We start from the raw sequence: 17,368 nt of genomic DNA, 5'->3' as shown, positions 1-17,368 counted from the left end.
GGAGAGATCCACAGTAGTCCTAATTGAGACTCATCTGTAGGAGAGATCCACTGTAGTCCTAATTGAGACTCATCTATAGGAGAGATCCACAGTAGTCCTAATTGAGACTCATCTGTAGGAGAGATCCACAGTAGTTCTAATTGAGACTCATCTGTCAGAGAGATCCACAGTAGTCCTAATTGAGACTCATCTGTAGGAGAGATCCACAGTAGTCCTAATTGAGACTCATCTGTAGGAGAGATCCACAGTAGTCCTAATTGCGACTCGTCTGTAGGAGAGATCCACTGTAGTCCTAATTGAGACTCATCTGTAGGAGAGATCCACACTAGTCCTAATTGAGACTCATCTCTCAGAGGCATGCCGGACTATCAGGGTATTCAATACTATCGACGCAGCACTATCGCCGGCCTAAGGTATTACTGAACACTGAGAAAATGAGCCTGAACCATCATTGTCACCTAAGAAATGATCACTGTCACCCTAAGAACCATCACTGTCACCCTAAGAGTCACCCTAAGAGTCACCTGGCTTAACTGGTGCCTCGAGAGACACTACCGCTCTCATTGTCACTCAATGCCTAGGTTTACCTCCACTGTACTCACATCCTACCATACCCTTGTCTGTACATTATGCCCTCAATCTCTCACCACACCTATTCCCAGGACCCAGTCACTCTCATTTGTTGACTTCTGTATCCGTAAAAGCCTTGGTTTCATGCATGTTAACATCAGAAGCCTCCTCCCTAAGTTTGCTTTATTCACTGCTTTAGCACACTCCGCCAACCCTGGTGTCCTAGCCATGTCGGAATCCTGGCTTAGGAAGGCCACCAACTACAACATTTTCCGACAACATAGAACTGCCAAAGGTGACGGAGTTTCAATCTACTGCAGAGATAGCCTGCAGAGCTCTGTCATATTATCCAGGTCTGTGCCCAGACAATTCGAGCTTCTATTTTTTTAAATCCACCTCTCCAGAAATAAGTCTCTCATCGTTAGCGCTTGTTATAGATCCCCCTCATCTCCCAGCTGTGCCCTGGACACCATATGTGAATTGATTGCCCCCCATCTATCTTCAGAGTTCGTATTGTTAGGTGACCTAAACTGGGATATGCTTAACACCCCGGCCGTCCTACAATCTAAGCTAGATGCCCTCAATCTCACACAAATAATCAAGGAACCTACCAGGTACAACCCTAAATCCGTAACCATGGGCACCCTCATAGATATCCTCCTGACCAACTAGACCTCTAAATACAACTCTGCTGTCTTCAACCAGGATCTCAGCGATCACTACCTCATTGCCTGCATCCGTAATGGGTCCGCGGTGAAACAACCACCCCTCATCACTGTCAAACGCTCCTGAAAAGACTTCAGCGAGCAGGCCTTTCTAATCGACCTGGCCCGGGTATCCAGGAAGGATATTGACCTCATCCCGTCAGTAGAAGATGCCTGGTTGCTCCTTAAAAGTGCTTTCCTCACCATCTTAAATAAGCATGCCCCATTCAAAAAATGTAGAACTAAGAACAGATATATCCCTTGCTTCACCCCAAATTTGATTCCCCTTGTCCAGCACAAAACATCCTGTGGCGTACTGCATTAGCATCGAAAAGCCCACGCGATATGCAACTTTTCAGGGAAGTTCTGAACCAATATACACAGCCAGTTAGAAAAGCTAAGGCTAGCTTTTTCAAACTGAAATGTTCATCCTGTAGCACTAATTCCAAAAGGTTTAGGGACACTAAAGTCCATGGCGAATAAGAGCACCTCCTCCCAGCTGCCCACTGCACTGAGGCTAGGAAACACTGTCACCACCAATAAATAATATTCACCAGATTGTTACTGTATATCATATGATGTGGCTATCTGATGTTAAATATCTATCCAGGTGTTATAAGATCTGGCAAGTGTTTGCAATGTAGTCAGCGGGAACTCAACCATAGTTTTCTCTGCAGGCCTGTTAATCAATCACAGAGACGGGGTGTGTGTGATCACCTAAACATAAAACTACAGGCCTGTTAATCAATCACAGAGACGGGGTGTGTGTGATCACCTAAACACAAAACTACAGGCCTGTTAATCAATCACAGAGACTGGGTGTGTGTGATCACCTAAACACAAAACTAAACTCAAAATGTATCTATAGAAGGGTTGTGTCCAGTAGGTAGAAAACAGAAGACAACTCAACATGTATCTATAGAAGGGTTGTGTCCAGTAGGTATAAAACAGTAGACAACTCAACATGTATCTATAGAAGGGTTGTGTCCAGTAGGTAGAAACAGAAGAAAACTCAACATATATCTATAGAAGGGTTGTGTCCAGTAGGTAGAAACAGAAGAAAACTCAACATGTACAGTGCCTTGCGAAAGTATTCGGCCCCCTTGAACTTTGCGACCTTTTGCCACATTTCAGGCTTCAAACATAAAGATATAAAACTGTATTTTTTTGTGAAGAATCAACAACAAGTGGGACACAATCATGAAGTGGAACGACATTTATTGGATATTTCAAACTTTTTTAACAAACAAAAACTGAAAAATTGGGCGTGCAAAATTATTCAGCCCCTTTACTTTCAGTGCAGCAAACTCTCTCCAGAAGTTCAGTGAGGATCTCTGAATGATCCAATGTTGACCTAAATGACTAATGATGATAAATACAATCCACCTGTGTGTAATCAAGTCTCCGTATAAATGCACCTGCACTGTGATAGTCTCAGAGGTCCTTTAAAAGCGCAGAGAGCATCATGAAGAACAAGGAACACACCAGGCAGGTCCGAGATACTGTTGTGAAGAAGTTTAAAGCCGGATTTGGATACAAAAAGATTTCCCAAGCTTTAAACATCCCAAGGAGCACTGTGCAAGCGATAATATTGAAATGGAAGGAGTATCAGACCACTGCAAATCTACCAAGACCTGGCCGTCCCTCTAAACTTTCAGCTCATACAAGGAGAAGACTGATCAGAGATGCAGCCAAGAGGCCCATGATCACTCTGGATGAACTGCAGAGATCTACAGCTGAGGTGGGAGACTCTGTCCATAGGACAACAATCAGTCGTATATTGCACAAATCTGGCCTTTATGGAAGAGTGGCAAGAAGAAAGCCATTTCTTAAAGATATCCATAAAAAGTGTTGTTTAAAGTTTGCCACAAGCCACCTGGGAGACACACCAAACATGTGGAAGAAGGTGCTCTGGTCAGATGAAACCAAAATTGAACTTTTTGGCAACAATGCAAAACGTTATGTTTGGCGTAAAAGCAACACAGCTCATCACCCTGAACACACCATCCCCACTGTCAAACATGGTGGTGGCAGCATCATGGTTTGGGCCTGCTTTTCTTCAGCAGGGACAGGGAAGATGGTTAAAATTGATGGGAAGATGGATGGAGCCAAATACAGGACCATTCTGGAAGAAAACCTGATGGAGTCTGCAAAAGACCTGAGACTGGGACGGAGATTTGTCTTCCAACAAGACAATGATCCAAAACATAAAGCAAAATCTACAATGGAATGGTTCAAAAATAGACGTATCCAGGTGTTAGAATGGCCAAGTCAAAGTCCAGACCTGAATCCAATCGAGAATCTGTGGAAAGAACTGAAAACTGCTGTTCACAAATGCTCTCCATCCAACCTCACTGAGCTCGAGCTGTTTTGCAAGGAGGAATGGGAAAACATTTCAGTCTCTCGATGTGCAAAACTGATAGAGACATACCCCAAGCGACTTACAGCTGTAATCGCAGCAAAAGGTGGCGCTACAAAGTATTAACTTAAGGGGGCTGAATAATTTTGCACGCCCAATTTTTCAGTTTTTAATTTGTTAAAAAAGTTTTAAATATCCAATAAATGTCGTTCCACTTCATGATTGTGTCCCACTTGTTGTTGATTCTTCACAAAAAAATACAGTTTTATATCTTTATGTTTGAAGCCTGAAATGTGGCAAAAGGTCGCAAAGTTCAAGGGGGCCGAATACTTTCGCAAGGCAACTAAAGCTACCCTTATGAAAAATATAGTTTACTAAACTAAAGCTACCCTTATGAAAAATATAGTTTACTAAACTAAAGCTACCCTTATGAAAAATATAGTTTACTAAACTAAAGCTACCCTTATGAAAAATATAGTTTACTAAACTAAAGCTACCCTTATGAAAACTATAGTTTACTAAACTAAAGCTACCCTTATGAAAAATATAGTTTACTAAACTAAAGCTACCCTTATGAAAAATATAGTTTACTAAACTAAAGCTACCCTTATGAAAACTATAGTTTACTAAACTAAAGCTACCCTTATGAAAAATATAGTTTACTAAACTAAAGCTACCCTTATGAAAAATATAGTTTACTAAACTAAAGCTACCCTTATGAAAAATATAGTTTACTAAACTAAAGCTACCCTTATGAAAAATATAGTTTACTAAACTAAAGCTACCCTTATGAAAAATATAGTTTACTAAACTAAAGCTACCCTTATGAAAAATATAGTTTACTAAACTAAAGCTACCCTTATGAAAAATATAGTTTACTAAACTAAAGCTACCCTTATGAAAAATATAGTTTACTAAACTAAAGCTACCCTTATGAAAAATATAGTTTACTAAACTAAAGCTACCCTTATGAAAAATATAGTTTACTAAACTAAAGCTACCCTTATGAAAAATATAGTTTACTAAACTAAAGCTACCCTTATGAAAAATATAGTTTACTAAACTAAAGCTACCCTTATGAAAAATATAGTTTACTAAACTAAAGCTACCCTTATGAAAAATATAGTTTACTAAACTAAAGCTACCCTTATGAAAAATATAGTTTACTAAACTAAAGCTACCCTTATGAAAAATATAGTTTACTAAACTAAAGCTACCCTTATGAAAAATATAGTTTACTAAACTAAAGCTACCCGTATGAAAAATATAGTTTACTAAACTAAAGCTACCCTTATGAAAAATATAGTTTACTAAACTAAAGCTACCCTTATGAAAAATATAGTTTACTAAACTAAAGCTACCCTTATGAAAAATATAGTTTATTAAACTAAAGCTACCCTTATGAAAAATATAGTTTACTAAACTAAAGCTACCCTTATGAAAAATATAGTTTACTAAACTAAAGCTACCCTTATGAAAAATATAGTTTACTAAACTAAAGCTACCCTTATGAAAAATATAGTTTACTAAACTAAAGCTACCCTTCTGAAAACTATAGTTTACTAAACTAAAGCTACCCTTATGAAAAATATAGTTTACTAAACTAAAGCTACCCTTATGAAAAATATAGTTTACTAAACTAAAGCTACCCTTATGAAAAATATAGTTTACTAAACTAAAGCTACCCTTATGAAAAATATAGTTTACTAAACTAAAGCTACCCTTATGAAAAATATAGTTTACTAAACTTCAGTTACTTAGAAAAAAAAGTAGTTCACTTCATCCAAACTACTGCGTGAAGAATTATCATCTAGCTCTGAAACGTCATAGACTATAAATTGCCAGAACAGATCACTGTGGAGTCAGATGTCAACAGAATGTGTAATTTAGCCTAGTAAACATAAAAGGGAGAATTATGCAGGTCTGATCCCGAAAAAGAAAGGACCTTCTTACTTACTTCACCCATATTTTATTTGACAAAAAAAAAGTATTATTTCGTTCTAGGAGTTACTCTACAAGGGAAAAACATAATGAACTACTGAAAACACTACCACGATTTCATATCGTTCAACTACCACCAAGCTACTGCGAAATGTAATTACATTACCAGTTGAAGTAAATGTAGTTCACTCCTCCCCAACCCCGCTGACTAGACCAACTTGACTAGCCATCTATAAAATGTTAGCTGATGTGAATGTCAGTGACTGACATAAAAAGTGGAACACTGCTGATGTTCAACCATATTTAGACATTTCACCTTGTTTATTCTACTTTTCTTACTCTCAGCAGGAAATTAGTTCCTAAAAAAAAAAAAGTTTTACGCAGACTACGCAGCGCATTCAAATATGAATCCTTTGTTTGAATATTTCCCGTTAAAACGTTGTAAAATGTTTTGCAACAGCTGCCCTAATGAACATTTCTAATTGACACTCTACTGCTTCCTGCTGCATTTTAGTAACCAACTGGACGTTGTTGATATGGAATGATTCTGTTATTTGACCCATTCTACTATGTTCATGCACTGACACTCTGATTAAACTTGTGATAATGAGAATTCAAACCAGATAGACAGAAAGATGGTGCTCATCTTCCGTCACTGTCACCGCCATGCTCAATAGGTTCAATTATCTTTAGCATCACTTCAGCTGCTGACCGTTACGGTTCTCCCACATTTCTTTCTGTACTCTCTGACACCTTAATAACTCATTAGGCCTCACAAATGGCACCCTATTGCCTATTTAGTGCACTACTTTGGACCAGAGCCCATATAATGTGCAATATCAGACGTACCCACATAGTTATAGGATACAACATCGTAGGAAAAAGGGAGGACAAGGAGGAAGAGGAAGAGAAAGAGTGAGTGTGAGTGTGACATTTCTAAATGTCAGTGTCCTGATTGTACCCCTGTCATGTGATGCCCATGCTAGCCTCAGTGTCCTGAGAGTACCCCTGTCATGTGATGTACCAGCTAGCCTCATTGTCCTGATAGTACCCCTGTCATGTGATGTACCAGCTAGCCTCATTGTCCTGATAGTACCCCTGTCATGTGATGTACCAGCTAGCCTCATTGTCCTGATAGTACCCCTGTCATGTGATGTACCAGCTAGCCTCATTGTCCTGATAGTACCCCTGTCATGTGATGTACCAGCTAGCCTCAGTGTCCTGATAGTACCCCTGTCATGTGATGTACCAGCTAGTCTCAGTGTCCTGAGAGTACCCCTGTCATGTGATGTACCAGCTAGTCTCAGTGTCCTGATAGTACCCCTGTCATGTGATGTAGTGCACTTTATAGGGGATAGGGTGTCAGTTGGTACTACTGTTTCAACATGATTTGTGATTGACTAAGGAGACAGGGAGGACTGGCATCTCTCAACCAACAGTGGTGCTGTGCATATTAAATAACGCCCTCACTGACACGCACATGCACACCCTCACGGACACACAAACGCACACGCACACAGTCACAGACACACAGACAGCCTCCCTCCTGCCTCTCTTCCTCTCCCTCCTGCTGCTTGTCTCTCAGTGTGACTCAGTGCTCCTTCTCATCACAGACAGATGGCCATTACCTACAGTGCTTTAGCAAAAGGCCTGCAGTCATTTTCATGGAACCCTCGGGTGTTGAAGCTAACCACAAGGTATGTGAGAAAATCAGAGAGTGAGAGACGGGGGGACGGGGGGGGGGGGGGGGGGGAGTCACAATGAGGCCCTCCTACTGCCCCGGAAACAAACACACCACCCCCCTCTATGGTCCACTTGTTTCCGGTGACCATAATGGGAATGAAACCGTTGTGTACCGGGTCAGTCAGAGGCAGTGGGACAACCTCTTGAACGTAGCGGCTGCGTTGATCATATTGTATAGGTCCAGTGGTCTGTGTTGATGTTGATGTTGGCCTCGGCTAGAAGGTTTTTAATGGCTCCTGTGCCCTGAGAAAAGAGAAAGATGGCTGACCAGCTGGCTGGACAAACTTGTATTGTGTTACTCCTGGACAGAGAAACCATTTCTCTCTGCTTCTCTCTACAGGTCTAAGTTGACGGTACTGTGTGCCTCAGCCAGACTTCATCTCAAATCCAAAATGTTGGAGTATAAAGCCATATTTAAAATATTAGCTTCTCTGTCCACATACATACGTAGAGGTGTGTATACTTTTAAATACCATTCCCGGTTTGAATGGGAAGAGTGGGATGGTACCGGAATGGTTCATGGAAAATACTCAAACTGTGTTGTGTCTGAAGGCACCAGGGATAGTGTTGTGTCTGAAGGCACCAGGGGTAGTGTTGTGTCTGAAGGCACCAGGGGTAGTGTTGTGTCTGAAGGCACCAGGGGTAGTGTTGTGTCTGAAGGCACCAGGGGTAGTGTTGTGTCTGAAGGCACCAGGGGTAGTGTTGTGTCTGAAGGCACCAGGGGTAGTGTTGTGTCTGAAGGCACCAGGGGTAGTGTTGTGTCTGAAGGCACCAGGGGTAGTGTTGTGGCAGGGTGTTTATTTAAGAGGATAGGATGAAGGCACCAGGGATAGTGTCTGAAGGCACCAGGGGTAGTGTTGTGTCTGAAGGCACCAGGGGTAGTGTTGTGTCTGAAGGCACCAGGGGTAGTGTTGTGTCTGAAGGCACCAGGGGTAGTGTGGTGTCTGAAGGCACCAGGGGTAGTGTTGTGTCTGAAGGCACCAGGGGTAGTGTTGTGTCTGAAGGCACCAGGGGTAGTGTTGTGTCTGAAGGCACCAGGGGTAGTGTTGTGTCTGAAGGCACCAGGGAAAGTGTTGTGTCTGAAGGCACCAGGGATAGTGTTGTGTCTGAAGGCACCAGGGAAAGTGTTGTGTCTGAAGGCACCAGGGATAGTGTTGTGTCTGAAGGCACCAGGGATAGTGTTGTGTCTGAAGGCACCAGGGAAAGTGTTGTCTGAAGGCACCAGGGATAGTGTTGTGTCTGAAGGCACCAGGGATAGTGTTGTGTCTGAAGGCACCAGGGGTAGTGTTGTGTCTGAAGGCACCAGGGGTAGTGTTGTGTCTGAAGGCACCAGGGATAATGTTGTGTCTGAAGGCACCAGGGATAGTGTTGTGGCAGGATGTTTATTTAAGAGGACAGGATGAAGGCACCAGGGAAAATGTTGTGGCAGGGTGTTTATTTAAGAGGACAGGATGGGACACATTTTGACAGGTGTGGGGGTTGTGTGTGTGTGTGTGTGTGTGTGTGTGTGTGTGTGTGTGTGTGTGTGTGTGTGTGTGTGTGTGTGTGTGTGTGCTTGCATGCATAAAAGAGAGAGATATATATATATATTTGACACACATCCAGTAGGGCTGACTCACATCCAGTAGGATAGACACACATCCAGTAAGGCTGAATCACATCCAGTAGGATAGACACACATCCAGTAGGGCCGACTCACATCCAGTAGGATAGACACCCATCCAGTAGGGTTGACTCACATCCAGTAGGGCTGACACACATCCAGTAGGATATACACACATCCAGTAGGGTTGACTCACATCCAATAGGGCTGACACACACCCAGTAGGGCGGACACACATCCAGTAGGATATACACACATCCAGTAGGATAGACACACATCCAGTAGGGCGGACACACATCCAGTAGGGCTAAACACATCCAGTAGGGTTGACTCACATCCAGTAGGGATGACACACATCCAGTAGGGCTAAACACATCCAGTAGGGTTGACTCACATCCAGTAGGGCTGACTCACATCCAGTAGGGTTGACTCACATCCAGTAGGGTTGACTCACATCCCGTAGGGTTGACACACATCCAGTAGGGTTGACTCACATCCAGTAGGGCTGACTCACATCTAGTAGGGCTAACTCACATCCAGTAGGGTTGACTCACATCCAGTAGGGCTGACACACATCCAGTAGGATAGACACACATCCAGTAGGGCTGACACACATCCAGTAGGGCTGACACACATCCAGTAGGATAGACACACATCCAGTAGGGCTGACACACATCCAGTAGAGTTAACACACATCCAGTAGGGCTGACACACTGACACACATCCAGTAGGGTTGACACACATCTCGTAGGGTTGACACATCCAGTAGGCTTGACACAAATCCAGTAGGATAGACACAAATCCAGTAGGGCTGACACACATCCAGTAGAATTGGCACACACCCAGTAGGTTTGACACACATCCAGTAGGCTTGACACAAATCCAATAGGCTTGACACACATCCAGTAGAATTGACACACACCCAGTAGAGTTGACAAACATCCAGTAGGCTTGACACACATCCTGTAGGATTGACACACATCCAGTAGGGTTGACACAGATCCAGTAGGCTTGACACACTTACAAACATCCAGTAGGCTTGACACACATCTCGTAGGTTTGACACAAATCCAATAGGCTTGACACACATCCAGTAGATTGACACACATCCAGTAGGATTGACACACATCCAGTAGGTTTGACACACATCCGGTAGGATTGACACACATCCAGAAGGGAATAATTATCTGATAATAAGGTAGAAGGTAATAGTCCTATCCTATAATAAGGTAGAAGGTAATAGTCCTATCCTATAATAAGGTAGAAGGTAATAGTCCTATCTGATAATAAGGTAGAAGGTAATAGCCCTGTCCTATAATAAGGTAGAAGGTAATAGTCCTATCTGATAATAAGGTAGAATGTAATAGCCCTGTCCTATAATAAGGTAGAAGGTAATAGTCCTATCTGATAATAAGGTAGAAGGTTATAGTCCTATCTGATAATAAGGTAGAAGGTAATAGCCCTGTCCTATAATAAGGTAGAAGGTAATAGTCCTATCTGATAATAAGGTAGAATGTAATAGCCCTGTCCTATAATAAGGTAGAAGGTTATAGTCCTATCTGATAATAAGGTAGAAGGTAATAGTCATATCTGATAATAAGGTAGAAGGTAATAGTCCTGTCCTATAATAAGGTAGTAGGTAATAGTCCTATCTGATAATAAGGTAGAAGGTAATAGCCCTGTCCTATAATAAGGTAGAAGGTAATAGTCCTATCTGATAATAAGGTAGAAGGTAATAGCCCTGTCCTATAATAAGGTAGTAGGTAATAGTCCTATCTGATAATATGGTAGCTTCACGGTGAACACCACTCACTGACTCACTCAATCCCTCCCTCCTTTCACTACTAGAGCTCTAGACAGAAATATGAGAGTTCTGCTTCTCTAAATTGTAGCTTGCCTAACATATGTCTCTCTGTGATTGGAGTCCCCTCTCCCTTAGAGAAGTCTGTAGCGTGCTCCGTTTGTGTGTGTGGCGGCATGCTCAGTGGGTGTGTGTGTTTGTTTGTGTGTGTGGGTTGCACAGTGTGAGGGGATAGGCAGAGTACTCCATGAATCACATCTCCATAACAGCATCTCTCTCCCACTGACAGACAGACCCAAACAGGGGCAGACTGAGCACTGCAGAGGCTAAAGGCAAAGGGAGAAGAGATACAAGGAGGGAGAGAGAGAGGGTGGGAGGTGGAGAGAGAGAGAGAGAGAGAGAGAGAGAGAGAGAGAGAGAGAGAGAGAGAGAGAGATTGAATTGCTGTTTAATGATTAGCTCAAAGTCAACATGTAGCCCCTCAAAGCAACACCTAGACAGTAGTCTCCAGTTGTGCTGGTCCCCTCCCTGCCTTGTGCACCACTGGGCTCCACGTTACTGTTAATTTAGCACTATGTGAAGAGACATCAAACAAAGGTATCCTGGGACAAAGCCTTACGGATGGTTACGGCTATTTTACAAGAGAGGCCTGAATGGATAAACTATATGGTGAGGTTATATGTTTATATTATTTTGCATTAATAACATTCATACAGTATAAACTATTCACAAGTCAATTAATGTTCACAATCAATTTATCCACAGAGGCTTCTCCCCTGTAATATATGAATAGGCCAGTCCATCTGTTCATGTATGGCAATCGTCTGCTTGTTTTGTTATGAATAGCTCATAACCCTCCCAACCAATCAGTGACTAGATCACATTAAAAGATAGGAACATCATAATGACTGTTGTTAAAAGCACCATTTGGGAAAGAGACAGAGACAGAGCGAGAGAGACAGAGCGAGAGAGACAGACACAGAGCGAGAGGAGAGAGACAGAGCGAGAGAGACAGAGACAGAGCGAGAGGAGAGAGACAGAGCGAGAGGAGAGAGACAGAGCGAGAGAGACAGACACAGAGCGAGAGAGATAGACACAGAGCGTGAGAGACAGACACAGAGTGAGAGAGACAGACACAGAGCGAGAGAGACAGACACAGAGCGAGAGAGACAGACAGAGCGAGAGAGACACACAGAGACAGACACACAGACACAGAGAGACAGACACAAAGACACACAGACAGACAGACACACACACACACAGGGAGGCTAACCATCAAAAGGTTCAAAGTTGCCCTGATTGGTCCAGAAGACTCTATGCTGGGGGAGGAAAGAGGAATGCAGCCAACAGGTGAAGTGTTGTTGAAAGTGAAAAGGGAGTCTATGAATCCGTAGACATTTCACACAGCCCCAGTCCAAATGTATCTGCACGTTTTACGTCTGTTTGGGGACAGAAAATAGCTGCATCCCAAATGGCACCCTATCCCCTATATAGTGCACTTCTTTTATCCCTCTCAACAAGGTGTGGGTTTGGTGGAGCTACACCAGACTGTCTTGAGAAGAAGCCCATATATTTTGTTGTAGCAGGTGAGCTAATTAAACAATGTTCCTACTCAAATATATAGAATAAAACAATAATGAACCATTCTTCAAGTTTTCTCTACAGAGAGTAGCAGTAGTCTAGATGGGCGATGTCTGAATTAGGACAAGTTGCAGGGGTTTGTTTGATGGAGCTCAGCCAACAGAGAGTAGCAGTAGTCTTGATGGGCAATGTCTGAATTAGGACAAGTTGCAGGGGTTTGATGGAGCTCAGCCAACAGAGAGTAGCAGTAGTCTAGATGGGCGATGTCTGAATTAGGACAAGTTGCAGGGGTTTGATGGAGCTCAGCCAACAGAGAGTAGCAGTAGTCTAGATGGGTGATGTCTGAATTAGGACAAGTTGCAGGGGTTTGATGGAGCTCAGCCAACAGAGAGTAGCAGTAGTCTAGATGGGCGATGTCTGAATTAGGACAAGTTGCAGGGGTTTTGATGGAGCTCAGCCAACAGAGAGTAGCAGTAGTCTAGATGGGCGATGTCTGAATTAGGACAAGTTGCAGGGGTTTGATGGAGCTCAGCCAACAGAGAGTAGCAGTAGTCTAGATGGGCGATGCCTGAATTAGGACAAGTTGCAGGGGTTTGATGGAGCTCAGCCAACAGAGAGTAGCAGTAGTCTAGATGGGCGATGCCTGAATTAGGACAAGTGCCTGAATTAGGACAAGTGAATGAATTAGGAGACGTTGTGGATTAGGACAAGTGCCTGAATGAGGACCTGCGCCACTTCCTGTGTGAGGTCACACTCTATGGATGTTGTAGAGCAGGAACCTGCAGGAGTCACTGTGTTGATGTTTTCAGAGAAGGACAGGGTGTTGTCCAGGGTCACGCCAAGGTTCTTTGCCCATCTGGGAGGCGGACACAGTGGCGTTGAGCACTTTAACTTCCCTTCTGCTGATTTCCTGTCCTTACTGCTCCAAGGTCCCTATTTTACAGATATAAAGGACCTCTGAAGAGAGCAGACGCCCACCCATCATTTCTGTGCCTTGTGAATAAGCCTGAGTCCACTCACACTCACTGGGTGGTATTGGCAGACTGTACAGTCCTATTCCACACAGAGAGAGAAAAGACTGCTGTGTAAAAGACGACAGCTGAAGACTTGATCTGTTGTCATCAAGTGCCATCTATTGGTGGAGAGGAGAATGATTCGATCAGGACCTGGTTGGTTCAGTGTGGAAAACTGCTGCAGTGCAACAGGGCTTTATAGTCCATTCTCTCAGTAGACCCATAGACGCAGCATCTACAATGATACAGACAACATGATGTGTTGCTGGTTATAAGCATGTGCTGTACGATCCATAGCACATTTAAAGGGGTCATGTTCACACTCACACGCAGACACACATACACAGTCACACACACAACACTCTCGTCTCTTCTCTCTGCTGTCAATCATGTTGTACTTGTCTTGTATGTTCACATACATCCTCTATCTCTCTCTCTCTCTCTCTCTCTCTCTCTCTCTCTCTCTCTCTCTCCTCTCTCTCTATCTCTCTCATCCCCTCTACCTCTCTCTCTCTTTCTATCTCTCTATCTCGCTCACTCTCTCTCTTTCTCTCTATCTCACCTCTATCTCTCTCACTATCTCTCCTCTCTCTCTCTCTCTCTCTCCTCTCTCTCTCTCTCTCTCTCTCTCTCTCTCTCTCTCTCTCTCTCTCTCTCACTCACTCACTCACTCACTCACTCACTCACTCACTCTCTCTCTCTCTCTCTCTCTCTATCTCTCTCTCACTCTCAAATCAAATCAAATCAAAATTTTATTTGTCACATACACATGGTTAGCAGATGTTAATGCGAGTGTAGCGAAATGCTTGTGCTTCTAGTTCCGACAATGCAGTAATAACCAACAAGTAATCTAACTAACAATTCCAAAACTACTGTCTTATACACAGTGTAAGGGGATAAAGAATATGTACATAAGGATATATGAATGAGTGATGGTACAGAGCAGCATAGGCAAGATACAGTAGATGATATCGAGTACAGTATATACATATGAGATGAGTATGTAAACAAAGTGGCATAGTTAAAGTGGCTAGTGATACATGTATTACATAAGGATGCAGTCGATGATATAGAGTACAGTATATAAGTATGCATATGAGATGAATAATGTAGGGTAAGTAACATTATATAAGGTAGCATTGTTTAAAGTGGCTAGTGATATATTTACATGATTTCCCATCAATTCCCATTATTAAAGTTGCTGGAGTTGAGTCAGTGTCATTGACAGTGTGTTGGCAGCAGCCACTCAATGTTAGTGGTGGCTGTTTAACAGTCTGATGGCCTTGAGATAGAAGCTGTTTTTCAATCTCTCGGTCCCAGCTTTGATGCACCTGTACTGACCTCGCCTTCTGGATGATAGCGGGGTGAACAGGCAGTGGCTCAGGTGGTTGATGTCCTTGATGATCTTTATGGCCTTCCTGTAACATCGGGTGGTGTAGGTGTCCTGGAGGGCAGGTAGTTTGCCCCGGTGATGCGTTGTGCAGACCTCACTACCCTCTGGAGAGCCTTACGGTTGAGGGCGGAGCAGTTGCCGTACCAGGCGGTGATACAGCCCGCCAGGATGCTCTTGATTGTGCGTCTGTAGAAGTTTGTGAGTGCTTTTGGTGACAAGCCGAATTTCTTCAGCCTCCTGAGGTTGAAGAGGCGCTGCTGCGCCTTCTTCACGATGCTGTCTGTGTGAGTGGACCAATTCAGTTTGTCTGTGTATGCCGAGGAACTTAAAACTTGCTACCATCTCCACTACTGTTCCATCGATGTGGATAGGGGGGTGTTCCCTTTGCTGTTTCCTGAAGTCCACAATCATCTCCTTAGTTTTGTTGACGTCTCTTCTCTCTGCTGTCAATCATGTTGTACTTGTCTTGTATGTTCACATACATCCTCTATCTCTCTCTCTCTCTCTCTCTCTCTCTCTCTCTCTCTCTCTCTCCTCTCTCTCTATCTCTCTCATCCCCTCTACCTCTCTCTCTCTTTCTATCTCTCTATCTCGCTCACTCTCTCTCTTTCTCTCTATCTCACCTCTATCTCTCTCACTATCTCTCCTCTCTCTCTCTCTCTCTCTCCTCTCTCTCTCTCTCTCTCTCTCTCTCACTCACTCACTCACTCACTCACTCACTCACTCACTCTCTCTCTCTCTCTCTCTATCTCTCTCTCACTCTCAAATCAAATCAAATCAAAATTTTATTTGTCACATACACATGGTTAGCAGATGTTAATGCGAGTGTAGCGAAATGCTTGTGCTTCTAGTTCCGACAATGCAGTAATAACCAACAAGTAATCTAACTAACAATTCCAAAACTACTGTCTTATACACAGTGTAAGGGGATAAAGAATATGTACATAAGGATATATGAATGAGTGATGGTACAGAGCAGCATAGGCAAGATACAGTAGATGATATCGAGTACAGTATATACATATGAGATGAGTATGTAAACAAAGTGGCATAGTTAAAGTGGCTAGTGATACATGTATTACATAAGGATGCAGTCGATGATATAGAGTACAGTATATAAGTATGCATATGAGATGAATAATGTAGGGTAAGTAACATTATATAAGGTAGCATTGTTTAAAGTGGCTAGTGATATATTTACATGATTTCCCATCAATTCCCATTATTAAAGTTGCTGGAGTTGAGTCAGTGTCATTGACAGTGTGTTGGCAGCAGCCACTCAATGTTAGTGGTGGCTGTTTAACAGTCTGATGGCCTTGAGATAGAAGCTGTTTTTCAATCTCTCGGTCCCAGCTTTGATGCACCTGTACTGACCTCGCCTTCTGGATGATAGCGGGGTGAACAGGCAGTGGCTCAGGTGGTTGATGTCCTTGATGATCTTTATGGCCTTCCTGTAACATCGGGTGGTGTAGGTGTCCTGGAGGGCAGGTAGTTTGCCCCGGTGATGCGTTGTGCAGACCTCACTACCCTCTGGAGAGCCTTACGGTTGAGGGCGGAGCAGTTGCCGTACCAGGCGGTGATACAGCCCGCCAGGATGCTCTTGATTGTGCGTCTGTAGAAGTTTGTGAGTGCTTTTGGTGACAAGCCGAATTTCTTCAGCCTCCTGAGGTTGAAGAGGCGCTGCTGCGCCTTCTTCACGATGCTGTCTGTGTGAGTGGACCAATTCAGTTTGTCTGTGTATGCCGAGGAACTTAAAACTTGCTACCATCTCCACTACTGTTCCATCGATGTGGATAGGGGGGTGTTCCCTTTGCTGTTTCCTGAAGTCCACAATCATCTCCTTAGTTTTGTTGACGTTGAGTGTGAGGTTATTTTCCTGACACCACACTCCGAGGGCCCTCACCTCCTCCCTGTAGGCCGTCTCGTCGTTGTTGGTAATCAAGCCTACCACTGTTGTGTCGTCCGCAAACTTGATGATTGAGTTGGAGGCGTGCGTGGCCACGCAGTCGTGGGTGAACAGGGAGTACAGGAGAGGGCTCAGAACGCACCCTTGTGGGGCCCCAGTGTTGAGGATCAGCGGGGAGGAGATGTTGTTGCCTACCCTCACCACCTGGGGGCGGCCCGTCAGCAAGTCCAGTACCCAGTTGCACAGGGCGGGGTCGAGGCCCAGGGTCTCGAGCTTGATGACGAGCTTGGAGGGTACTATGGTGTTGAATGCCGAGCTGTAGTCGATGAACAGCATTCTCACATAGGTATTCCTCTTGTCCAGATGGGTTAGGGCAGTGTGCAGTGTGGTTGAGATTGCATTGTCTGTGGACCTATTTGGGCGGTAAGCAAATTGGAGTGGGTCTAGGGTGTCAGGTAGGGTGGAGGTGATATGGTCCTTGACTAGTCTCTCAAAGCACTTCATGATGACGGATGTGAGTGCTACGGGGCGGTAGTCGTTTAGCTCAGTTACCTTAGCTTTCTTGGGAACAGGAACAATGGTGGCCCTCTTGAAGCATGTGGGAACAGCAGACTGGTATAGGGATTGATTGAATATGTCCGTAAACACACCGGCCAGCTGGTCTGCGCATGCTCTGAGGGCGCGGCTGGGGATGCCGTCTGGGCCTGCAGCCTTGCGAGGGTTAACACGTTTAAATGTCTTACTCACCTCGGCT

At 43.8% G+C, this 17,368-nt stretch overlaps 1 protein-coding gene across 3 annotated transcripts in view; it reads left to right on the top strand.

Annotated features, from left to right (window-relative positions):
• The window catches only part of LOC109876727 (collagen alpha-1(XIX) chain), a 247,488-nt gene that overhangs the window by 132,328 nt on the left and 97,792 nt on the right, over positions 1 to 17,368 (top strand). The window lies entirely within an intron of this gene.

This window comes from Oncorhynchus kisutch, unplaced genomic scaffold (genome assembly GCF_002021735.2).
Source record: "Oncorhynchus kisutch isolate 150728-3 unplaced genomic scaffold, Okis_V2 Okis04b-Okis11a_hom, whole genome shotgun sequence".
NCBI lineage: Eukaryota > Metazoa > Chordata > Actinopteri > Salmoniformes > Salmonidae > Oncorhynchus > Oncorhynchus kisutch.
The sequence above is the reverse complement of the archived record's forward strand: the minus strand, read 5'-3'. Positions and strand labels throughout refer to the sequence as shown.